The 27402-nt window shown below is 41.3% G+C and overlaps 1 pseudogene; it reads left to right on the forward strand.

Moving 5' to 3' along the window:
* The first annotated feature begins 24798 nt into the window (after positions 1-24798).
* On the forward strand, positions 24799-26808 carry LOC119530257 (annotated as a pseudogene).
* The last annotated feature ends 594 nt before the right edge of the window (positions 26809-27402 follow it).

A 27402-nucleotide genomic window follows, 5' to 3' on the forward strand; every position in this document is an offset into this window, starting at 1 on the left:
GTGTTACCTTGGACACTGTATGGCCTTAAGACTGTAACTGTGTAACCAAATATACCCCCTTTTATAAAAGCCAATCCATCTCTGGTGTTTTGCATTCTGGCAGCATTAGCAAACTAGAACAGTCCATTTGGTCTCAATATCCAACTGTGATGTATCAGTCATGACTCTTTCAGTTACAAGCTAAAAAAGACAAACTCAAACTAGTTTAAACAAAGACACTATATTGCAAAGGTCCAGGGAATACATCTTCAGGCACAGCTGGATTCAGGTGCTCAGAGCTCTTGCCAAAATCCTTTGCTCTGCTTTCCTTTGCACTGGCTTCATTCTCAAGCAGGCTTATGCTATTGTGATGGCCAAGATGGCCAAATTCCAGACTTTCATTCTACCAGCTTAGCAAACACTACAGAAGAGGCTTGGTCCAGACTCAATAATCATTGAATCAAGTCCCCCTTTCCAAAAATTATTCAGAATTTCAAGATGGTGCCACGGAGAATTAAACAAAGCATGGGCCCACCGAGCACCAGGTCCCTGAAGGTGCATATCCATGGAGCTGGCCTTATTGCCACCTGAAGGGTAGCTCCAATGGCCAATGCCTACACATGTGTTACAGGAACCAACAAATCTGATCCTGGGTAGAACTGAGAAGATAACCCTGCAGACATTCACCCAACAAGCATTTACCCTGTGGTGAACCACCCCCAGCCCTCACATCATGCAGAGAGTTTCAATCAAGAGTTAGAATCAATCCCATGAAGAAACCAGCTTCTGCTTTCCATTCTGCCAACTCTGGGTGCCAAATGGGGAGGATGGGTGCAGCAGCGACTGGCAACCATTCTGGAATCCAAGCACACTTCGGGCTGGTCTTTTCCCCACAATCTATCAGATTGTGAGACCCACATTGTGTTTCAAATGCAATCCAGACTTGCCCATGGATTTGATGATCTCAGTTGTATCATAAAGGATGCATAGGTGGAGTGCAGTGGCTTTTCTACTGCTGCATGGGGTTCTTCCCAGGACTCAGAAGAGCATGGAAATGCTAGTGCCAGACTCCTCCAGGGTGCAAGAATTGCCCTAAAGCCATGGGAACTCCAGGGGGTCCCTGGCACACTGTAATTCCTCCTCACGTGCAGACATTTGGTCAACAGGCCTTCCTTTGAAGTCTAGGCAAGACTGGGGCAAGCTCTCCTGCTGGGGGACATGTGGCTGTCAGTGGGAGGAAGGAGGCCCCATCTCTCCTTCTCGAATGCTCAGGAGTCGGTACTTCTTTTCCTGCAGAGTCAGAGTGTCTGCTGCTCTTACAAAGCTCTAAATGTTGATCTACCCCTTTGTCATCTTTGACAGCGTTTTGAGGGAAGGTGGAAGTGCCTAGCTGGTGTGCTTTTGATTTCCTTGAAAGCAATGAGAAAGGGATGATATGACTAAGGGCATATGTAGTCTAAATCAGTAGTTTTCCAAGTGTGGTCCTCAGATCAACAGCATCAGCATAATCCAGGAACTAATAGAAATGCAAATTCTCAGGCCCCACCCCAGACCTCCTGAATAAGGAACTCTGAGAGTGGGTTCCAGCAGTGTCTGTGTGTGTGTGTGTGTGTGTGTGTGTGTGTATGTGTGTGTGTGTTATGCAATTTTATTGAGATAAAATCACATAACATACAATCATTCAAAATGTACAGTCAGTTGTTCACAGTATTGTCGTATAGTTGTGCTTTCATCACCACAATCAAACTTTGAACATTTTCATTATTCCAAAAAATAAAATGAAAATTAAAATAAAAAAGAACAGTCAAACATCCCATTCCTCTCCTTCCCCCACTGTACATTTACTTTTTAAATACAGTTTAATTGAGATATATTCACACACCCTACAGTCATCCACAGCATGCAATTATTCACAGCACCATCATACAGCTGTGTGTTCATCCCAGAATCAATTTTTTAACTTTTTCCTTACTACAAAATAAATATAAAAATCAAAAAAGAACACCTAAATCTTTCCATCCTCTCCATCCCACCCTATTCCTCATCTAATTTTTGTCCCATTTTTCAACTCATCTGTCCATACACTGGATAAAGGGAGTACGAGCTACAAGGTTTTCAGTCACATAGTCACACTATGCAATCTTCATAGTTGTACAACCATCTTCAAGAATCAAGGTCACTGGACTGCCGTTTGACAGCTTCAGGTATTTCCCTGTAGCCATTCCAACACACTAAAGACTAAAAGGTTACATCTATATAGTGCATAAGAATACCCTCCAGAGTGATCTCTCGACTCCATTTGAAATCTCTCAGCCACTGGAACCTTACTTTGGTTCATCTCTCTTCCCCCTTTTGGTCAGGAAGATCCTCTCAATCCCACAGTGCTGGGTCCAGGCTCTTCTCCAGGAGTATCCCGCATTGCCAGGGGGATTCACACCCCGGGAGTCATGCCCCACATGGGGAGGAGGGTAGTGAGTTCACCTGCTGAGTGGGCTTGGGGGGGCCATATCTGAGCAACAAAAAGGCTCTCTGGGGCAGGGGGACTCCTAGGCACAATTAAAAGTGGGCTTAGCCTCTCCCTTCAGTGTGTGTTTTAACAAGGCCTCCAGGTGATTCTTACAGCTAATATCAGCACGGCACTGGTTTTTATCATTAAACATTTTAAGGACTATAATAATGATAACCAACATTAATTAAGCATTTCTATTTGCCAGGTACTGTGCTAAGTGCTTTTACATGCATTATTATATTGATTATTATCCCTACGTTGCCATTTAGGAAGTGAGCTCAGAGCGTTAAGTAACCTGCACTCTCAGTGGCAAAACCCGACCCTACACCCAGGCAGTCTGGCTCCATAACTAGGTTCTTGACCACTAGTCAGGGTAGTAGCCCCAGGTATCTGCCCTTCCCCCTGTTTTTCACCAATCACATGGGGCTCTCACATGACTTAATGCCCTTGGGCTTTTGCAGGGATGAAACATGGATGGGAGTTGAAAAGAATGGAGTGGAAAGAGAAATGCAATGCTTAATATTCATGGATACTCACTGAGTGCCTACTAGGTGCAGTTCATGGCCTCCATTTACAAAACTTGAGCAGATTCTGCTACAGGGGCTCTGTTCTGTCCTCAGCAGGAAAATCTTGGAGACCATAGATGTTCCACTGAGAGAACTTTGAAATGTCAGAGCAACCTTTACACCAGTGGACCTTAACCTCCATGAAAGGCAGAGAGAGTGAATGTCACTAACCCCCTGAATTCCACACACCTGGTGCAATTCTGACTCTCGTGGACACTCAGTAAATAGGTGTGGGAGGAATTATGAGTCAGGCTGCCTGCACTTTTATCCTTTCTGGGTGGACAAGGGTCTTCATTCTCATGGTTCAGAACATTGTCTCATAGATGTCATTGTCTAATCCTCAAGTTGAGAAAACCTTAATACATTTGTCACCAATTCAAGATGCTGGAGAAAATTTACCAGGAGTGCTTTGACTGCTTATTGGTTTTGAGAACTTGGAAAAATTTTAGGAACTAAAACTCAAACTAAGATTGATAGCACAGATTTATTATTAGCTTTTGAGTCAAGTCTTTGTTTACTCCTGACCTAATCACAAGGTAGCCGTGTTTGTTTTATCCATAGCATGGGAAAAGGTAAGAAAGGAACTACCTTTGCCTCTTGACTTTCTGTAACATAAAGTAAAAGGCAATACCAATTAATTTTCAAAAGCGATGATTTGTTTTAGCTGTAGAGAAACTAGCTGCGAAGAGTCTGAGTGGAAAATACCCTGAAAATCAGTTGAATTATGGTAAACTTTCAAGACAGACACAAAGAAAAGCTGAGCAAAGGTGTTTCCTAGGCGTAAGAATTCAGCTCCATGGATTGGCAGGGGTCACAGCTCATGTCCTCAGCTCCAGCAAACCCACTAGGGAGCTGTGATGGAAGGACAAAAGCTGGGATTTCTCCAAAACAGGTTCTTGCAGCCCTACTACTGGGGATCCTTAAAATAAGGCTGCCAGACAACACTGTGAATGTGATTAATGCCACTGAATTGTAGGACTGGGAGTGGTTGAGATAGGAAATTTAATGTTATATATATGCTACTACAATTGAAAAAGAAAGGAAGAGAGATAAAAGAGGCCTGGGCCTAATAATAGAGGAGAAAATGCCCCAAAGGACATTATTGAGACAATAGAAAAAATTGGAATATGGACTGAAGCTTTATATCGGTGTTAAATTTCTTGAACTTGATAATTGGTACTTAATGTGGTTACACATGTGAATATCTTTGTTCTCAGGAAATATACATGGAAATATTAAGTGATAAAGGAGCATTATGTTTGCAACCTATGCTCAGATGTTTAGCAAATAGGTAGACAGAGAGAGAGAAGGAAGGAGGGAGGGAGAGGGAGACATATAACAAATGTGACAAAATGTTAAAGATTGGCAAATCTAGGTATCTGATTGGGGGTATACTGGAGTTCTCCATATTATTTTTGTATTATGTTTGCAACTTTCCTGTAAGTTTGAAATTCTTTAAAAATAAAAAGTTTTAAAATAAGGCTGCTGGGTTTTTATAGGGTACATTGAGATGTAGCATGGGCCACAGTCAGCATCAGTGTTCAGCGTAGCACTGACCACACACTTACAACATGTCAGCAACTATGCCGGACCCTAGACATCTTTATCCAAGCAAGCTGGATACAAAACCACAGTATACTCTGACACATTAAAAATACGGTATAACTATGAAATATGGAAGCATCTCCTGTCTTATAATGACAGCTAACATGAACTGAGAACTTACTGTATGCCAGGCCCTGCTCTGAACACTTTACAAGTACTTAATTCATTTAATCCTCACAGCTAGCCCAGGAGGTAAACACTGTTCCATCCCTTACTGAACATGAAGGGAAAATGGAATGCCTCTTGATTAATGCATATCTTGTTTGCTCCAAGCTTGTCACTGAAGGTACCAGAATTCCAATTCAGGTAGAGCCTGAGCTCTTAACCACAGCTCTACCTCCTTTCAAATGCAATCTGAAATAGTGTTTTGCTAAGTGGGGAAAGCGTGTCCAGTGTCCTCCTGGCCTCAATCAACAACAGAAACCAGGATCTGAAAGGAGCTACAGAGCTTCACCTGGTTTGGCCCCCAGAACCCAAGAAGGTATTATCAATAGAAGAAATAACCAAGGTTCTTAGGTTAAACGAATTTTTTTAAAACCTGCCCAGATTTATTGAACCAATAAGTGATGGCTAAATCAACAAACATTTGTTAAGTGTGTGTTCAGTTTGGCAGGAGCAGAGGTGGACCATAAATCAGAAGAAGCCTGGGTGGCTTAATGGGGAGTCCTCAGTTTGGGCTTTGTTTGTGCCACCTCGGTGCTAGGGCCACACTTCTGTGTGAGCCTGGCTTTACCACGAAGAACCCCCAGGGCTGGCACACGACTTGTTTGCTGGTGGTTGTGCTGACATGCTGGCCTGCACTGATGGGCAGCAGAAGGGCTTCACTGTACACATGACCAGCCCTGCCCGTGACTCCCTGCAGCTGAGGATGAGACTACTGCCAATATCCTGTTTGAAAAACTGCCAAAAAAAAGAAGGGCTTTGGGGGAATGGTCCTTGTGGATCTGGCTGGGTTATGGGAACTCCTGCAGAGAGGAGGTCGGTCAGAAATCACCAGCACTCAACACGACCTCTAAGCCAAGTCCTCCACTTGTATGGCATGATGAGAACAAGGCTGGTGGGCATTCCACTGTGGGGTGCTGAAGGTGACCGACTAGAGGAACTGACCTGTATTCCACGGAATTTGGGGGACTGGCATTCCCACCTAAAATGCCTAAAAGTGAAAGGCCAGCTGGAGCAGCCTGTGGAATAGCAGCTGCCTGGGAAAGATCAGCACTTTCAGAGTTTGAATTGGGAGAGCAAGGATACATGCAAAGGTGGACCCTGAGGAAGGGAGCTGGTCATGGGACATGTCCAAAGGGATCTTGCATAAGAGGGCCTTCTGGAAGGGTGAGATGACCCAACAGAGAGGGAAATCAACCCAAAGCCAGGGACTGGGTCAGGGAGCAATTGCAGCTAGTCAGAGGAGATATATCCTCAAACTAATTTCAGATAAGAGATCCTAAGTGATTGGAATTCCAAGGAACCCAGAAGAAAAGCAAACTTTCAGGCAGGCAGTACAGAGAGGGCCCTAATGCTAAATCGCAGAAACAGCTTTGCCCCTTTCCTCTAATTTCCCCACATTCCCACCCTCTTACCCCATCCTGACCCCAGTGGGTCCAAAACAAAACCTAGAATGAAGGAGGAGGTATAGCGAGGAGGGACAAGAAAACAGCTCTGTTCTCTTCTGCTGCAGGCCTATTGTCTGAGGCAGGCCAAAGTTGGAGGAGGAGAAAAAGTTCTAACTGGATGACAGTTTAGAGTTTTAATATTAAATAGGACTGCAGTTTAAATATCTTAAAATGACAAAAAAAAAAAAACACTATGAAATTAAACATAGAATTACCATATGACCCAGAAATTCCACTCCCAAGTATATATGCAAAGAACTGAAAACAGATACAGAAACAGATAATTGTACACCAATGTTCATAGCAACAATTATCCACACAGGCAAAAAGTGAGAATAACCCATGTCCATCAACAGATAACTTGATAAACAAATGCGGTATGTACATGCAATGGAATATTATCCAGCCATAAAAAGGAATGAAGTTCTGATACATTCAATAACACTGATGAAAATTAAAGACATCAGATTGAGTGAAATAAGCCAGACACACAAAAAACAAATATTGTAAGATATCACTGATATGAAATAATTAGTATAAGCAAATTCCTAGAGTCAGAAACTAGAATACAGGTAACCAGGGGCCAGGGTAGGGATAGAGAATGGGGAGTTAATGCTTAATAGGTTCAGAATTTCTGTTTGCAGTGATAAAAGAGTTTAGGTAATGGATGATGGTGATGGAATTAATAACACTGAATTGTATATTTGAAAGTGGTTAAAGTGGGAAATTCTAGGTTGTATATATATTGTCAGAATAAAAATTTTAAAAGCTCATAGAATTGTACAACACAAACAGTGAACCCTAGTGTGAACTATGGACTACAGTTAATAGTATAATTATAATAGTATTGTTTCACCAATGGTAACAAAGTTACCACACTCATGCAAAATGTTACTAATAGGGCAAGCTGTGTGTGTGACAGGGCATACATGGAAACTCTAATTTATGCATGATTTAAAAAAAGATTAAAGAAAACAGTAGGAGAAGATCATGGCACCCTTGCTAGGGCCTCCCCTAACCCCACCACAGGTGGTGTGGAACCAACTTGTGCTCCCTGTGCACATACTTCAGTGCATATATGTCAGTGCTAATCAGTAGGGTAGCAGCCTGAAAGACTAAACTGGGAAACTCATCACTGTCTTGCTCACTGAGAACTTTCCCTACAGGCAGAAGCAGCTTGAAGGCAGCTAAAGCAGTATAAGAAAAAAAATAACTCAAAGTGACCAAGGGCAAAGGATTCCCTGCTTTAAGTCATACAACAGAGCACACAGGTTAGGGAGATAGTCAATTTCATAGGTGGTAGAGAAGGAATTCTAAATCCTGTAAATGAAGGAATTCCTAAAGCTACAAGCAAGCAAAAGTCCAGAACAAGACTCAGGCTCAGAAAAGATGGAGAGGACCCTGCACTCCACATTCACCTTGGACTGGTCTTCTTGATGGGAGGACCACACCCTGATAGTCCAGGCAGCACGAAGTCAACATGCAAAGACTGTGAAAGGTATTTTTTTGCATTGGTTTGCTTGTTTTCATAGGTCCTGGCACCCAAGGGAATCTCTGTCATATCACTAGCTGGATACAAACTTAAGGAACAGATAGCTCATGTACTAAATCCCAGAAATAACATTTTAAAATAATAGAAGGTACAGTGAAAAACAGAAGATTGTAGGACAAATGAAGAAATAAGAAATGATGTTCCATCCAAAGGAATAGGATAAAAATCCAGAAACCATCAATGAGATGACAGACTTTGGACATACTGACAAAGATTTTTTTTAAACAATCCTCAATATGCCCAAGGAGATAAAGGAAAACAGAGAAAGGACTAAAGGATATTAGGAAAAAAAAAATGAATGAGCAATATGAGAATATCAAGGAAGAGATAGAAATTTTTAAAAGGAACCAAGAGAAATACTGAACTTGAAGTCCACAATAACTGAAATGTAAAATTCCCTGGAGGGTTTCAACAGCAAATTGGACCTGGCAGAAGAAAGAATCAGTGAACTCAAAGACAAAACAATTGAAATAATTCAAGCAGAAGAGCAAAAGATAAAAAGATTTTTAAAAAGTGAACAGAATGCAAAAGACAGTGAGAAACTAGCAAGCATACCCATATATATGCTTTTTCTCCCAGAAGAAGAAAAAACAGAGAAAGGGACAGAAGGAACATTCAAAGAAATAATGGTAGAAAACTTCCCAAATATAACAAAAGATATGAACATGCACATTCAAGAATCCCAATGATCTCCAAACAGGATAAACACAAAGACAACCATACCCAGACACACAGTAGTCAAACTGTCCAAAGCCAAGGACAAGGAGAGAGTTTTGAAAGCTGCAAGAGAAAAGCCAGGTGTTACGTATGAGGGAGTCCCTATAAGATAAAGTGCTCATTTCCCATCAGAAACCATGGCAGCAAGAAGGCAGAGGGAATAAATATTTAAAGTCTGAAAGGAAACAATTGCCAATCAGAAATTTTACATCTGGTGAGACTGTCTTTCAAAAATGAGGGAAAGATTAAGATATTCCTAGATAAACAAAAGCTAATGGAGTACATCACAATTAAACTGCCCTACAAGCAATGCTAATGGGAGTTCTTCAGGCAGAAAGGAAAGAACACTAGAAAGTGGATCAAAGTCACATAAAGAAATAAAGACTTCTGATGAAAGTAATCATGTGGGTGATGATAAATGCCAGCACTATTGTATTGTGTTTTTCTGGTATGCAACTCCACTCTTTACTTCTTATGGGTTCTGAAATGCAAATGATAAAGACTAATGATAAATCTATGGTTTCAGACATACAATGTATGAAGATATCATTTGTAGCAAGCACAACAAAAAGTGGGGAACACAGGGGTATAGGAACAGTGGATGTGTATGCTGTTGAAGTTAAGTTACTATCAAACCGAAAGTGATTGTTACAGATCTAGAATGTTAAATTTTAGCTCCATTGTAACCACAAAGAAAGTATATTAAAATATACGTATTAAAGAAATTAGAAGGGACTCAAAATGATACAATACACAAAATCAAATAAATATGAGAGTAGGCATTGAAAGAACTGATGAACAAAAAAGGTAAGACTCATAAAGAGAAAGAAAAATTGCAGATGAAAGTTCTGCATTATCAGTAGTTGTTTTAAATGTAAATAAATTAAACTCTCTAGTAAAAAGGCAAAAACTGGCAGAATGATTATAAAAGCATGACCCAACCATATGTTGTTTACAAGAAGAGCACCTTAAATTCAAAGGCACAGTTAGGCTGAAGGTGAAAGAAAGAAAAAATATATACCATTGCAGATAGAAACCAAAAGACATCTGGAGTAACCATACAAATATCAGATAAAACAGACTTTAAATCAAAAACCGTTATGAGAGACAATGAAGGATCACAATATACTGATAAAGTGGTCAATTTGACAAAAGACATAATAATTATAAACATACACACACTTATATATTTGGCAGAGTCCCTAAATATATGAAGCAAATATCGACAGATTTGAAGTCTCCTACGTTAAGTAGGAGACTTTGATACACTACTTTTATATAATACACTACTTTCAATAATGGATCTAGATAGCAGATCAATAAGGAAATAGAAGTCTTGCACAATACTCTAAACCAGCTAAACCTAACAGACATGTCTAGAATGTTTCTCCCAACAGCAGCAGAAAGCACATCCTTCTCCAGTATACATGGACCGTTCTCCAGGATAGATCATGTGTTAGGTCACAAAACAAGTCTTGATAAATTCAGAAATATTGAAATAACACAATGTATTTTCTCTGATCACAACTGATTGAAGGCAGAAATCAATAACAGAGGGAGAACTGGAAAATTTACAAATATGTGGAAATTAAACGTCCACTCTTAAATAGCCAATGGCTTAAAGAAAAAATCACAAGGGAAATTAGGAAATATCTTGAGTTGAATGAAACGAATACACAACATGCCAAAACTTATGAGATGCAGCAAAGTCAGTGCTGAGAGGGAAAATTATAGCCCTAAATGATTACGTTAAATAATAAGAAATATCTCAAATCAGAGACCTAACCTCACAACAGGAGGATCTAAAAAAAAAAGAAGAGAAAATCAAACCCAAAGTGAGCAGAAGGAAGGAAATAATGGATTATAGCAGAGATTAATGAAATAGAGAATAAAAAAAAGCAGTAGAGAGAATCAATGAAACCAATGGCTGGTTCTTTGAAAAGGACAATAAAATCAACAAGCTTTTAACTAGATAGACAAAGAAAAAAAGAGAGAGTACACAAATAACTAAAATCAGAAATGAGAGGGGAACATTACTATCAACCATGCAAAGATAAAAAGGATTGTAATAGGATACTGTGAACAACTGTACACCAACAAATTAGGTAACCTAACTCCCTAACTCATTCTACGGGGCTACCATCACCTAACAATAAAGCCAAATGAAGATACTGCAAGAAAAGAAAATTACAGACCAATACCCTTATGAATATAGATGCAAAAATCCTTAATAAAATACTAGCCAACCAAACCCAACAACACATTAAAAGAATTATACACCATTACCAAGTGGGATTTATCCCAGGTATGCAAAAGTAGTTCCACATAAGAAAATCAACTAATGTACTACACCACATAATAGAATGAAGGAAAAAACTACATGATCATCTCAATGGATACAGTAAAGGCATTTGACAAAATCCAGCACCTCTTCTTGACAAAAACACTCAGAAAACTTGGAATAGGGCATATATGAAAAACACACAGCTAACATCATACTCAATGAAGAAAGACTGAAAGCTTTCCCTCTAAGATATAGAACAAGACAAGGATGTGCACTGTCACCACTGTTACTCAATATTGTACTGGACAGTCTAATCAGAGCAATTAGACAAAATAAAGAAAGAAAAGACATCCAAATTGGAAAGTAAGAAGCAAAACTTTCCTATTTGCAAATGACAGGATCCTATATATATAGAAAATCTTGAAAAGAGATTCAAGAAAGCTACTAGAGCTAATAAACAAATTCAGCAAAATGACAGAGTATGAGAACATGCAAAAATCATTAGTTTCTATATACTAGTGACAAAAAATATGAAGAAGAAATTCATTTAAAAAAAATCCATTTACAATAGCAACTAAGAGAATCAAATATCTAGGAATAAATTTAACCAAGGACACAAAAGACTTGTACACAGAAAACCACGGAACACTACTAAAAGAAATCAAAGAAATCAAATAAATGAATGGATATTACATGTTCATGGATTGGAAGACTAAATATTTTTAAGACGTTGATTCTACCTGAAGCAATTTACACATTCAACACAATTCCAGTCAAAAGTCCAATAGCTTTCTTGGCAGAAATGGAAAAACCAATTATCACTTTTATATGGCAGGGTATAGCCAAAATCATCCTGAAAAAGAAAGAAGTGGTAGAACACACACTTCCTGATTTTAAAACTTACTACAAAGCTACAATAATCAAACAGCATAGTACTGACACAAGACAGACATATAGACCAATGAAATCAACTTGAAAGTTCAGAAATAGACCTTAACATCTATGACCAGCTGATTTTTGACAAGAGTGCCAATTACACTCAGTGGGGAAAGAATAATCTGTTCAACAAATGGTGCTGGGAAAACTGGATATCCATATGAAAAAGAATGAAGGAGGATCACTGGCTCACACTATATACAAAAAATTAACTCAAAATGGATCAAAGACCTAAAATAAGAACCAGGACTATAACACTCCTAGGAGAAAGCATAGCAAGGCATCTTCAGAACCTTGTGTTAGGCAATAGTTTCTTAGACTTTACACCAAAAGCATGATTAACAAAAGAAAAAGTACATAAATGGGATTTCATCAAAATTAAAACTTTTATGCATCAAAAGAATTTATCAAGAAAGTAAAAAGACAACCTACAGAATGGGATAAAATATTTGGAAACCATTTATCCGATGAAGATTTAATACCCAGAATATATAAAGAAATCCTACAACTCAAAAACACTAAAACAAACAACGCAATTTAAAAATGGGCAAAAGTCTTGAAGAGACATGTCTCCCAAAAAGATAAATAAATGGTCAATAAGCACATGGAATGATGCTTGATATCATTAGCCATCATGGAAATGCAAATCAAAACAACAATGAGAAATCATTTCCCACACACTAGAATGGCTGCAATTTAAAAATCGGAAGGAAAAAAATATCATGTATTAGAGGGTATAGTGGTTTGAAGCTGTTATGTACCCCATAAAAGACTATGTTCTTTTCATCCATTCCTGTGGATGCAGACCTATTGTGGATGGGATCTTTTGATTAGGTTATTTCAATTGAGATGTAAACCACCTCATTCAAGGTGGGTCTTAATCCTCTGACTGGAGTCCTGTATAAGAGAACAGAACACAAACAAAAGCTAAGAAATGAATTTAAGAGAAGCTCATAAAGAAAAGTCCCAGAGAAGGACCTACAGAAGTTCAGAGAAGAAGCCACTAAAACCAGAAGCTGAAAGCAACAAAACCCAGGAGAGAAGGACCAGGAGACACCGGCATGTGCCTTCCCATGTGACACAGGTGTCCTGAATGCCATAAGTCTGTCTTCAGAGTCCAGGTATCATCCTATTGATGCCTTCAGTTGGACATTTTCTTGGCCTAAGAACTGTAAATTTTAAGTTAATAAATTCTGGCAGCTTTACCAAACCAAAACAGAGAGGATGCATAGAAATGGGAACTTTTGTTGATTGTTGGTGTGTATGTAAAATAGTGCAGTTGCTGTGGAAGACAGTTTGGCAGTTCCCAGAAAGTTAAGAATAAAATTACCATATGATCCAGCAATCTCACTTCTAGGTATATGCTCAAAAGAATCAAAAGCAGGTAACTGAAAATATATTTATACACAGATGTTCATAACAGCATTATTCAGTTGCCAAAAAATGGAAGCAACTCAAGTGTCCATCAACAGATAAATGGATAGACAAAATGTGGTATATACATACAATGGAATATTATTGAGTCATGAAAAAGGATGAAGTTCTGGTTCTTGCATCAGCAGGGATGAACCTTGAAGACATCGTGTTGAGTGAAATAATCAAGACATGATAGGACAAATATTATGTCATCTCACTAAAATGAAATAATTAGAATAAGCAAAATCATAGAGATAGAAACTAGAATATAGGTTATCAGGTGCTGGGGTTAGGGTGGAGAATGGGGAATTTCTGTGTGGGGTGATGGAAAAGTTTTGGTAATGGATGGTGGTGATGGTAGCACAATATTGAGAATGCAATTTACACCAATGAATTACATATTTGAATGTGGATAATGCAGGAAATTTTAGGTTGTATATGTGCTACTAGAATAAACATGAAAAATAAAACTGTAGAACACAAATAGTGAAGCCTAAGGTAAGTTGTGGACAGCAGTTAATAACGCAATTATAATAAATTTCTTTCGTCAATTTTAACAAAATTCCCACACTAAAGCAAAGTGTCAATAATGGTGGAGGTCAGTTATAGGATCTCTGTATTTTCTGCATGATTTCTCTGTAAACTTCTCTAATAAAATATTCTTTTAAAAAAAGAATTTGTCATAAAAAGTCAAAGTCAACACAAGCACACAAAAGATGGTGGATGGGATTTGAGGAGAAGTGCCCAAGCTGAAATCTCAATGTGGTCAATGCAGGCTGTTCCGGTTTGCTAATGCTGCCATTATGCAAAACACCAGAAAAGGATTGGCTTTTATAAAGGGGGTTATTTGGTTACACAGTTACTGTCTTAAGGCCATAAAGTGTCCAAGGTAAGGCATCAGCAATAGGTACTTTCACTGGGGGATGGCCAATGGCATTTGGAAAACTTCTGTTAGGTGGGAAGGCACATGGCTGTAGTCTGCTCTGGAGATCTACTTTCAAAATGGCTTTCTCCCAGGACGTTGCTTTCCAGGCTGCTGCTGCTCTGAGGTCCTGCTGTCTGTGAATTCCTTTACACGACTCCAGTGATCCAATTAACACCCACCCTGAATGGGCAGGGTAACACCTCCATGGTAATTATCCAATCAAACGTTTCACTCACAGTTGATTTAATCACATCTCCATGGAAACACTCAATCAAAGGATTCCAGTCTAATCAACACTAATACATCTGCCCCCACAAGAGTACATCAAAGAACATGGCGTTTGGGGGACATAATACATCCAAACCGGCACACAGGCCAACTGTTCATTTTGTAACAGATGATCAAGTATTTCATTTCTTTTAGTGGAGATTTTGTGTGTGTGTGTGTGCTCTCACAGTCCCTGTAAACAACATGATATAAATATTGTCTTTTCAAATAATAAGCATTTCCATCATGTAAGTGGAATTTCTTATTCTCTTGACTCAAAAAATAATCAGGTTGCCTTTTCTTAAAAGACTTTATCGTTCACAAAACAGGTATTTTATAGTAGTCATAGAATCCTAATTTTCTAACAGAGCCTGTTTTCTGGTAAAATCCTTATTTTGATTAAGTAGAAAGATGTATGTAATGAAGCAAGTTATATGTCATAATTTGTGGAAGAGAAGCAAACTAGCAGATCTCTAAAGGGTCGATAGCTATACTTCACGCTGTTCAGGGATTGCCTAAAGAAGTTTCAGTAGCCATCTCTTAAAACACTTTATACATCTTAGATTAAACCTTAAGTTTTTTTAGGTAGCACATGCAGACCTAGAGGAAAGGAAAACTTATTGCTATAAGTTTATTGCTATAAACAATATCTCAAGCTTAATGTATTATTTAAGGTACAAACAGAAAGACCCCAAATAGAGATCCTTAAATAAATGGAAGTTTGTTTCTCTTTTTCAAAAGCCCAGAATGAAGCAGGTGATCTTGGGCAACTAGATGGTCCTTATTTAGGAACCCAGGCTTGAGACTGATACCCTTTTCAACGTGTAGCAGCACTGGAGACCGCTGCTCCAGATGCCGCTGCCATCCTTTCTCAGGGATTAGGAGATGACCTGGACAGTGCACACATCACTTCTCTTCAACCTATTGGCCCACTGTGGTCACATGGCCACATCTAGCCCAAAATCAGGCTGGATAATGTGAGCTGAGATGCAGGCGTTCTGTGACTAAATGGAAAATGTCAGAATAGATACAGGAAGTGGCAGGAGGTGACAAAAGCTTTCTATATATCTTAGTAATAATTAGAAAGAAATTGAATCCATAATTCTACTTAACAAACATTCATTGAGTGCTGCCTGTGATCAGAATTCTGTTTTACCCTGGAGGTAATCTTCCAAGAAAATATGCTTCATTAGTTTAATACCCTTTAAAGGGAAATCCCAACATATTTTAAGTAAACTAAACTCACAAGACCATCCCTTGCATATTCTTTTCCTTGGAGGAAATTAGCAGACATTACTGTGCAAAACCCTATCTCTTGGTTTTTCACCTGGAATTAAAGAGTTTTGAACAAACAGGGTGATATGGCACCATAGTAATACTATGGCAAAAAGAGCTGGCATCATGTTCACTCAGTGCTAGAAATCAGTGTTTGTCTGGCAGGAGAAATAATACCAAGACTACAAATGACTGTTATGAAGCCCTTTGATGTGTGTCATTTTCTCCTCATTTTCTTATTTCACATTTACTCTTACCCAGAATAATTACTGTAAAGTTGTCCTTTAGAAATATTAAGAACTCTGGGCTGAGAGGCAGAAGCCCTGGGGTTGATAACAGTTCTAATACTAAATAGTTATGCCACCCCAAAGAATGGTAACAGACAGGATCAAGTTTTCTGGTTCATTGATTCATCCACCAACCATGTATCTGTTGTCTGCTATGCAGGCTCTAGGCTAGGCCTGTGGAGATATCCTTCCTCTCTAAATTTCTTGGATTCTTGATGTTCTAAGTGCCCCAGGATGTACAGATCATAGAGATGTTACTGTAGCTTCCTCACATCAACAAAGTAGCAAGCATTTGGGACACTGATGTCTGTGGCAGAGACTACTAATTATCCATCACTATCAATTCTACCATCTTTCCATTGTAATAGAACTCCCAATTTTCAAGTGGGCCAACACCTATTCCTTACATCCTTCCTTGCAGCTAAAGGTGGCCATGCAACTGAGTTCTCGCCAATGGGACAGGAGTGGAAGCAATGTGTGCAACTTCTGAGTTATGCCCTGAAAAATGAGGCATGCCTTTCCATTCCTTCCCCCACCTCCTTCCTGCTGGAGGCATACAAGCATGACTATGACTCATTTTGGACCATGTGGATGAGGGTGATGTCCTAGGGGTAGCAAAGAAACAAGATGGATGAGCCCAAGACTGTATTAGTTATCTATTTCTGTGTAATACGTGGCTCAAACAACAAACATGTATGATATCCCAGTTTCTGTGGGTCAGGAATCTGGGCATGGCTTACCTGGGTGCCTTGGCTCCATGGTGTCTCACAAAGTTGAGATCATGGTGTAGGCCAGGGTGGCGGCATCTCAAAGCTCGACTCGGGGAGGATCCACCTCCAAGCTCACTCACACAGCTGTTGGGAGCCCTCAGGTCCAACCCGACTGTAGATCCAAGACCTCACTCAGTTCCTTGCCAAAGGGCAGCTCACAGCATGGCACCTGGCATCCCCCAGAGTGAGCAAGAAAGTGAGAAAGAGTGGGAGAGGGTGAGAGAGTAAGAGAGAGCAAGAGAGTGAAGGAAGGAAAGAGAAAACCAACATGATGGAAGCCAGTCTCATTGAAACCTAATCTCAAAAGTGACATCCCTTCACTTCTGCCATATACTATTTGTTAGAAAGGAGTCACCAGGTCCAGTCCATAGTCATGGGGAGGAAATAATGCAAGGGTGTGAATACCAGGAGGAAGGGATCATTGGGGACCATCTTGGAGGCTGCCTATCTCAGATACTTACGCTAGGGAGTTGCCTTCTCATTTCTGATCTGCTTATGCTCCAACCATCACTGGGAAGAAAAACAGATGCCCATCTTTAAAGCAGAGTCTTCATGAAAGCAGCCAAACTTGTATTCTAATTGATTTCGGCGTTAGAATTGTTTCACTCCATGAAACATTTCCGTGATTAGTGAGGCTCTGCAGTAGGTATTTCCTGGAATATCTGCCTCACTAGACCACTTTCTCTGAGAATTTCCCCTCCTCCACTGTCACCTTGCTTCCCCATTCTAGGGACTTCTATAACCACTTTTGTCAAAAATAGCCTTGTCCCTCCCTGGCCCCATCTAATTAGGGCAAAGTTGGACACCTGACATAAGGTAGGCTAAATCTGTCTCCCAGGAATTTAGAATTGGGACCCAGAGACCCTGCTCAGTGTCTGTTGAGAGCTGGAAATCATGAGAAGCTGGGACTGGGACTGTCTGTGCAAGGTGGGGCTTGAGAGCCAGTTCTCAGAGAGAAAAGGAAGAGGCCGATGTTTAGAGAGAAGCAGCGTTGAAAGTAGGCTCAGAGCGTAGCTGCCCCTTCCAGCCCGTCTGAAGGCTGCTTCTTCCCTCATCCCCCAGGAATGTGAGACATCTCTGCACTATCCCAAAAATGTGTCCTCACCTCCCTTTTATTTTCTCTTAAACGAGTTTGTGTGGGCTTCAGTTCTGAAGCAACCTCTGACTGAGCAAGGCCCTAAGCTGTGCGTTTTCAACATCTATCCTGAACGTTGTCTAAACTGACTCCTGATGCACTCTTCTACATCTCCTCCCTGAAAAAATAATGAAATCTAACTGTTTACTGCAGAAAACACACGGGGTGGGGGTCAGCATGGCCCACTGGGAAACAACAGTGCACTGAGGATACTTAATTGATAAATGTCTGTGATCTGACTTGTTACTTTGTTGGAGGTCAGGAGAAGGAGAGGTTTTAGTGTCTTGGGGTTCCATTGCAGTTGGGCGATGCATCCACTAGTGACACAGGATCAAGGAAATCATTCTCTCTTGCCTTAAACTCCTGTGCCTTCACATGCTGCTTATGTAGAACAAGAACAACGTACTCCATGTCCATGTCATTGAGTTGTTAGAAAGAAACCCCCCACTCTGTGGGCTTCACCCCCTCACCCTTCCCTGGAGCCCAGGAGTGGCTTTGCTCACATTAATTTTGAATCCCCTAATGGCACCGAGGAGACAGAGTCTCTCCTCTAAGACAAGGTCTTTCTGCACACATCCCCACAGCGTGCCACTCCCTGTCTAAAATGGTTTACTGTGGAATCCAGGCCAGGGTGCTGGAGATGAATTATATTTCTTTAGTGGAATTCTTCATTCCTCTTCTGAGTCACACTCTGCATTCCTTTTACGCCTCCTCTGAGCTGGCAGGTCATTTTGCAGCAAAGCTATTGGCTGCACAAGCCCATGGAGGGCTTGTACCCAGTCTTGTTCTAGTAGCTGACCCTCTGGTGTGAAAGGAGGCAAGTGGGATATGGTAAACAGGAAGACGGCAAGCTCTGGCTTGCCCTGAGGAACAGGAAGCGTCATCAACCACACTCAGCCTGGAGCACAACCTTCTGGGCTTGCAGTGCCTCCCAGGCAGTTTCCAGGATTGCTCTCAGCAGCCTGGGATTGTCAGTGCAGCAAGTAGGATGTGTCTGACAGTGCAAGGAAGAACCTCATGGTTTCCAAGGCTGGTGTGAGAGAGGAAGAGAAGGATGAAAGCAGAAGAAGAGGGAGATGGAGAGAGAGATTAAATATTGGGCTTACTCCATACCATCCTATTTTAAACTGCTCCCTGGCCCCACCCTACCTCACTCTCCTAATCCCTCCTTACTCTGTTGCATTTTTCTATTTCTATGCCATACTTCACGTGTATCGTCTTTGACCCCATGCTAGAATATGAACTCCAGAAGGCAGGGATCTTCTCTGATGGATCAGTGAACTGTTCAGGCCTGAACAGTGCCTGATACACAGTATGTGTCCAACAAGTATATGTTGAATAAATGAATGAATGAATAAATGAATGGGTGGGTGGGTCCCCTACAGACGCTTTTAAGGATTTTCTTACTACATTTCTTTCATTGTTCTGCTATTCTTCAAACCAGGAATGTCCTCTTCCAATCACACTTATCGTAATTCCATTCATCTTCCAGGACCAGCTCCAAGGCCACTTCTGCAGCATGACATTGCGGCTCAAATCCCTGCCTGACCATTTGATCACTATGTAACCTTGATGGATTGCTTCATATTTCTAAGCCTCAGTTTCCTTACCTAATGGGATCACTGTGAAATGAAATAACAGAATGTTGAAGACATGCTTAGTTATCACGAGTCTTCCCTGAGGCTCCCCAGTTGGGTGTCTTCTCTCCCTCCTTTGTGCACCCACATTATGTTGAGTCTTTTGTATTCTAGTGATTCTTGCATATGCAGTATTTTCCTTGACAGAAGGGTCCTTCCGACAGTGGTTTGCAGATACACATCCTTACCTTCCCTCCTTGAATATGTATATGCAGCACTTGAGCAAGGAAGCACCTGTGCACAGGAGTGAACACTGAAGGGAAAGAATTGGGGAGGGATTAGTATCCACAGAATGGGCAAGACAGTGTCTGGAAGGGCTTGCTTGGAGGACAGGATGTTGTGATGCAGAAGTACATAATTAAAAACCAAAACAAAACAAAAAAAAGCATTCAACCGACACAGGCCTTTCACATCATGAGCTGCAACTTCATAAAAGTTCTCGGGCCAGGGCACATGAATAGTAATCAGCCGTCTCCTCTGAATCAGAAGCCCCCAGTTCAAAGTGAGCTGGTGAAGGAGCAGGAGTCAGAAGCAGACATGAGGCAGCAAAGGCTTGGCTTCTGGAGAAAAGGACCCGCCCCTTTCTGTTACAGGGATCCCCTGGAAAAGTCATTCATGATAAACACTAGTGTGTTTCTGCAATCTGGCTTTTATCCCTTCAAAGTCCTGAACTGGGGGCAATTAGCAGAGCAGGGGAAGCCAAGAAAATGCACTGTGAGTATAAACAGCTTGACAGGACATTTATACAGCAGCAGCCAGAGTTGAGTGCTCTTTCCCCACTGTGGCAGAGGCCAGAAGTGGGGATTTTAAGAGCAAGGGATGCCTTTTTCTCCTCCTCCTCCTTCTTCTCCTTCTCCTCCTCCTCTTCCTCCTCCTCCTCCTCTTACTTCTCCTTCTCTCCTCCTACTTCTCCTTCTCCCCTCCTTCTTTCCTTCTCCTCCTCCTTTTCCTTCTCTCCTCCTCCTCCTCCTCCTCTTCCTCCTCCTGTTGAGTTTCAGGGGCAGGACGAGGGTCTAGTTGGGGTGGCTAAGGACAGAGGAGCCTGTCCCCTGTTCTCACTCAGAACCACTGAGGCTCTTTGGTAGGAAGCAGAAGGGAAAGCGTCACACTCCAACTTTGGAAAGCTGAATGAACCAATCTGAGTTCCCTGGATTATCCATGGTCGGAATTCAATAATTATAAACCTGATCCTTACTTTTCCCCTTCCCCGTGTGCCAGGCAAGGTTTTTAAAAGCATCAGAACATATGCCTCAGAGGCAGGCAGACTTGACATCCAACCACGGTTCTACCATTTACTGGCAGACCTGGGCAACTACTGACCTCTCTGAAATTTGCTTTCTCTACCAATAAAATGGGAATAAAGTTAGTGCCTACCTCACTTGGATTGTCCTTAGGAATGGCAGAGAAATAAGCACAATTCTGAGCAACTGAACATCCTCAGTTAAGGGTGGTTCTTATGATTATCATTAAAACATGAAATCTGTGTTCTGGGTCGGGGAGGAAGGTGCCCTTATTCAGAGGAGCGAGAGGAATTTTTTTTGGATTTGAGTGATATGATTGTCTTGAGGACACATATCAGGATTGCTTACTTGAAAAGAAGATTAAAACCATTGAGGAGTATGTGATGGTATCTTGACTGTGGTGGTGGTGTCAGAGGGGTATACTTATGTCAAAACTTATCCAGTGACATACTTCATATGTCTGCAGCTTATTGTATTTCAGTTATACCCCAATAAACCCACTAAAAAATAAAAATAATTAACTTTTAGCACAGCAATAAAAGTAGATGATAAATTAATAGTGAATTTTGGGTAGTCATTAAAAGGGGACAAGCAGGTGGGTAAATGAAAAGTCTAATATGAAACAACACTGCTCACACACAACTATCCTTTGTGGTCTTCTTAGCGGTCTTCCTTTTCTCTTCCCCTTCTTCTAGCCTGATCCTTCATCCTTTACGCCCTCTCTCAGAAGCCTTCACAGACCACTCCATCTCATTGCAATTGTACCCACCTATGAAAGTCTTAACCCATACACACTATAATCTCTCATATAATCCCTTGCATTTCTTTTGCACTATTGCCTGGTTCTCTTATTTAAATCATTACTCAACCTCATAATTGTTTGTGCTGATATTAGACTTGTGAAGAATAAAAGACAAAAGATTTCCTTACTGAATGATAAAATTGAGAGTTCTACCTCTTGGGCTTGACTCTCATCACTGTGAGTTCCAAGATGACCCCCAGACTTCTACTTGACAGCAATTTTATGGTAGGAAATAATTCTTGACGTGAACAGGTCATGAGCTGGGCCTTGATTGTTTATCATTTGTTTTCATAGAAGGATTGTTTTAATCCTATTGGTTGTATGAATTCATCCATGATGACTTTTTCACTCACAACTAAAGGCTGGTATACTGGCTTGTGAACCCAAAAGCCTGGTTTGAATGCAGCGGAGTTTAAAATATTCGTTCCAGCCCCTTGGACACACGAGCAGCGTGGTTCTAAATCCCAGCCCGGCTTGGATCCAGCAGAGTATAGCTGGGGGCAGCTACCCAACACCACCAGTGACAGACCTGATCCTGGTCCATTATCCTAAGCCCTTTCATTTTCTGTTTGTTTGTTTTTAGCTCTCCTGAAAGTCTAATGGAGTCAGATACCACATTCTCCCAGAAAAGGAAAGACATTTATAACCCCCTACTGCTCCTGCAAATGGAGGGGTTATCTTGGGATTTCTCTGATATCTTGGGCCCCTTCTTAGGCTGGTACCCCCGGAGCCAGCTCCAAGGCTGGTGGTTAGGCAGCGGTGAGACTCAGGCCTGAGCCTCAGGCCCACGTTTGAGAGTTAGCAGGACAGCTCTAAGTATTCTCTTCCTGTTTCGGAGGGTTGCTGGCAGGTTTCTGAAAACCTGCAGCTTATTTATGTCTTTAAGGCTAGGATCCTCGCCACCACTCACTTGGGGCCTGGAAGTAGCCCTGTTCAATATTAGGCTGCTCCCCCACCCCCAACGCCATCCGAATGAGGAAGCATGGGCTCCATCATGCTTGGTGACTGCCAAGGAAGGGGAATGACTGGGGATCATCACAGGGATGGGCTCTCAGGAAGCAGCAGGGAGCGGTTTGTGTCTGTGGAGTCTAAAAATACGGGAATATTTAGGAGGAAATGCTCTCTCCCCAAAAGAGATTTTTTTGTGGTTTTGCCTTTAAATAATAATTCATTGCTGAATGAATTGTTGACATTAGCATTTCCTAAACTGGTGTCAATAGATATTTCTTTAAAAAGAAATGGAGGTGGGGAGTTCCATGATCAAAGTAGTGTGGGAGCTGAGGTGTGGAGACTGAGGGCTCTAGGGCCATAGGAACCGGGTGAGAGAGAGATTACTGTGGTCAGGGATGAAGTAGCTCCTGAGCAAGGACTGATTTAGATCAGACAGATTTGTTCCAAGCAAAAGGGACCAACAAATGACAAAATGTTTAGGAAGAAAAGAGAGAACTCTGACTTGGAGAGTTGGGTGCTGACTGATTTTTATTTTTATTTTTGTAATTCCAGGAATGTCCTCTCCCTCTCATTGCTTTCAGGGGAGACATTGCAAGCAGCTGCTTGTGGCAGACCCTGTCGATGGCCTCTATGAGAGCTCACATTTGCACACACATGTATGCATGCAAATAGACACAAATATACACACAGACTTCTTCCTTGCTGGAGGCTGGATTCTGTCTGGGTGCCCACCCTCCCCACCAAGTGATCAGGGAAAGGAACCCCTCACCCTGGTCCCAGAAGGTGCTTATTGGTTAGTCTAAACTGATCATAGTAATTCCTTCCCCCTTGCCATGGATTGGTTTGGGCATGGCCATGTGACCAAATCCTAACAAATGGAACCTAAGAAGTAGTCCTTTTGGGGGCTTCTAGAAAGATTCTTTTTCCCCATAATAAAAAGAGATAGACACATGGAGGAAATGCTTTCTCTTCTTTGCTAGGTGTGGATTTTCTACATGAGATGTCAGGAACTACTGCAACCATCATGCAACTTGACGGGGGTGGGGAATGGGCAATCGTTGGCCTTCTGGGAAGGACGGAATGAACAGAAGGATGCAAAGCATTTGGGTCCTTGATAAATTAGTCAAATGGCTGAATTAGCTCTGCAACCACTCTACCTCTGGGCTTTGTATTAAGTGAGATGATAAATTCCATTCTGCTTAGGCCACTTTTACTTTCTTGCAGCTATATGCTTCAGGATGAGTTTTCCCCCTTGACCAAATGCTTCTGAAAACTTGACTCTACTCCACCCACCCAATTCTCTAGCCAAACTTTTCACATAGCCTTTTCAGAATATAAAGTTTGGCTTTTCAGGCTGACACTAGCCAATGCCCTCCTCCGCTCTCCAGCTGTCCACTCTTCTGTATATGTCCTGGTCCCCAAATCCCACCAACTCCAATCCCCAAGATTTACCTGGCATCCTTTGATAATTCAGACCACAGGCTTTAGAACCAGGCAGGCCTGGTTTTAGTCCCGGCTCTACCACATGTTCAGTGTAGCCTTCATAAAAATAATTTGACTTCTCTGAACCTTAGTTTCCTCTTATATAAAACAGGAAAAATGCCTCATCTCTTAGGTCTATTTTAAGAATTAAATGAGATTATGATAAATAGAGCTTAACATGATGCCTGATGTGCATTAAGTGGTCTATGATTTATAGTCTTAACAATGAAGATAATGATTATTTTTAATTAAAATCACTAATTTCTCTGATTGACTAAGCCTACCTCATTCAGATTAGGCCATTCAAATAGTTTTTTGTTTGTTTTAGCTAATGCAAAATAACATCAAGGAAAGATAACTAACATTAGTACGCTGCCTGCCTTATAATTTGATATTTTATTAAACATGTTTAAATGGTTAACTTATTAAAAAAAAAAAAAAGTTTACCTTATTTACTACCAAAAATAATCTTTTAAAATGTCCGTATCCGATGCAACCATGGTGCCAGGAGCGCGAGCCCTCTGCTGCCGCCGCCTCGCGCTGGGGACCCATTGAGCCCGCGTTGAGCGTGGGAAGGAGCCCTCGCCGCCATCACATTTGGCCTCCACCGCCGAGCCGCGGTCTTTTTGACTACCACGGAAAGAGAAACTAGAAATATTTATTTTTTAACTGGTCATTTGACTTGATCACAGAGTTATTGTGGCCTTCTGAACTAGTATGACAGATACCTAGCATCTAGCAAAATAATGGCAGCTTCCTTGACCCCAACTGAAATCATCCACCAGATTCCAGTATTCAGACTCACCTGAGTTCTGGTATGAAACGTTCCCATGGAGTGAGTAATAAAGGTGTTTTATTATTTTGAAAACAGTAGTGAGCCAACTACATGGGCCAGTATTATCAGACATGGAGATGCCACTGATGTCAGAACATGAATTGAGAATTTGTTATCTGCCAAAAGGATTTCTAAACCAGTTTGCCAAAAACAAGCCAACTCTGAATTTCTTCTATCAGCAGGTGAAGAGTGATTAGATGCTAGAAATAGCTGATGACATGGACGAGGAAATTGCCTTGAAGTTGGGTTGTCTAGAAATATGAAGATCATACTGGGAGATGCCGGGCAATGCACTGGAAAAGAAGTCCAACTCTGAAGTATTAGAAAAAGACGTTGGTTTTTTTCCTAAGACACTGGATTCTGTCAGGGCAAAAACACTAAGAAAACAGGTCCAACAAACATTTAGACAATTTGCCAACCTTAATAGAGAAGAAAGTATTCTGAAATTCTTTGAGCTTCTCTCCCAAGTGTACAGATTTGATAAAGAAGGCTTCAGCTGTGCTCTTGGTTCGAGCTGGATTATTTCTTTGGAGCTGGCGATTGGCCCAGAAGAAGGGATCAGTTACCTGGCCGACGAAGCCTGCAGTCCTACACATCTGGAAGACTTGAATCAAGTGCAGACCATTCAGTACTCAAACAGCGAAGAAAAGGACAGGAAAGGAATGCTGCAACTGAAAATAGCAGGAGAACCCATGCCTCTGATATGACGACACCATCCTTAACCATCACAGATAACATAGCTGACTTAATAGACGGATATTGCTGGCTGGTGAATGGAGCTGCACAGTCTTTTATCATCAGACCCAAGAAAGAAAGTGAGCAGGCTTTACCATCAATACCAAAGCTGGCCAACAGTGAAAAGCAAGGCACGCAGACACACACGGTCTCCATGTCAGAAACAGACAACTATGCTGAGATCATAGATGAAGAAGATACTTATACCATGCCCTCAAGCAGGGATCATGAAATTCCAAGAGAAAAAGTAGAGCTTGGACGATGTACCACTGGAGATCAATTTGGAGATGTACATCAAGGAGTTTGCATGAGTCCAGAGAATCCAGCTTTGGTCATTGCAATTAAAACATGTAAAAACTGTACTTCGGATGGTGTGAGAGAGAAATTCCTTCAAGAAGCCTTGACAATGCTTCAGTTTAACCATCCTCATATCATGAAGCCGATTGGCATCATCACTGAGGACCCTGTCTGGATAATCATGGAGCTGCACATGCTGGGGGAGCTGAGGTCATTTTTGCAAGTAAGGAAATACAGTCTGGATCTAGCCTCTTTGATCCTGTACGCCTATCATCTTTGTACAGCTCTCATCTGTCTAGAGTGCTATACTTAGGGACATATTCTGGTTTCCTCAGCTGACTGTGTAAAATTAGGAGACTTTGGATTATCCCGATATATGGAAGACAGTACTTCCAAAGGAAAATTGCCCATTAAATGGATGGCCCCAGAATTCATCAGTTGTTGACACTTTACCTCAGCTAGTGACATATGGATGTTTGGTGTGTGTATGTGGGAGATACTGAGTCATGGTGTGAAGCCTTTTCAAGGGGTGAAGAACAACAACATAATCGGATGCATTGAAAATGGATAAAGATTACCAGTGCCTCCCAACTGTCCTCCTACTCTCTACAGCCTTATGATGAAATGCTGGGCCTATGCCCCCAGTCGGCAGCCCAGGTTCACTGATGTTAAAGCCCAACTCAGCACAATCCTAGAGGAGAAGGTTCAGCAAGAACAACAGCTGCGAATGGAATCAAGAAGACAGGGCACAGTGTCCTGGGTCTCAGGATGGTCTGATGAAGCACCTCCCAAGTCCAGCAGACCTGGTTATCCTAGCTCAAGGTCCAGTGCCAGCTCCCAGCTCCTGGTACAGACCAACCAGATCTCAACTACCCTGGTTCACATGAGTCACCGCCATGGCTGGCAGCATCTACCGGGGTCAGGCATCTCTTTTAGACCAAACAGATATATGGAATAATAGGTACCAGGAAATAGCAAATAGACTTACATGTTAATATCCCTTGCAAATGTTCAGTGGTTCCAAGAGTGTTTCTGTGTTGGGGGAATGAGAGGAGTAGTACAGGGTAGGGGAGAAGAGAGAAATGGGAAACAGCCCAATGTTCTAGCATCCTCTATAAAAGACTGGATTTGCTGCTGCACTTTGTATAAGCAGCTCCTGTTTTTGGCAATAAGTTGAGTATTCACACTAGTTCTTAGCCTTTCTTTGTTTACCCAGGGGGTGAGACTCTGTGATAAGGAATCCCTAATGAGGTTTATGTGACTAGGAGTGGACATGTTCTGTTATAATTGTTTACTGTTTACTGAGTGTCAACAGGGTTCACTGTGTAGCTGTCAAGAGATGCTTATTCAAACAGAGAAGACAGTAGCCAATGACAGGTGGGGGGAGGGAGTGAGGAATATTTCAAGCAGGGAAAATAGGGATGGGTTAGTAACTACAGGAGAAAATCCTTCAGAAATGCAATACCAATGAAACAGCTGAGTTTAATGATAGGCTTAATGACTTAGGAATGTTTATCAAAATCAGTTCTTACTGCTATCCTCTGTATAGCAGTCTAGATTGTTCTTTCCCAATAACCACCCATGCATTT

Source organism: Choloepus didactylus, chromosome 3 (assembly GCF_015220235.1).
Source record: "Choloepus didactylus isolate mChoDid1 chromosome 3, mChoDid1.pri, whole genome shotgun sequence".
Classification (NCBI taxonomy): domain Eukaryota; kingdom Metazoa; phylum Chordata; class Mammalia; order Pilosa; family Megalonychidae; genus Choloepus; species Choloepus didactylus.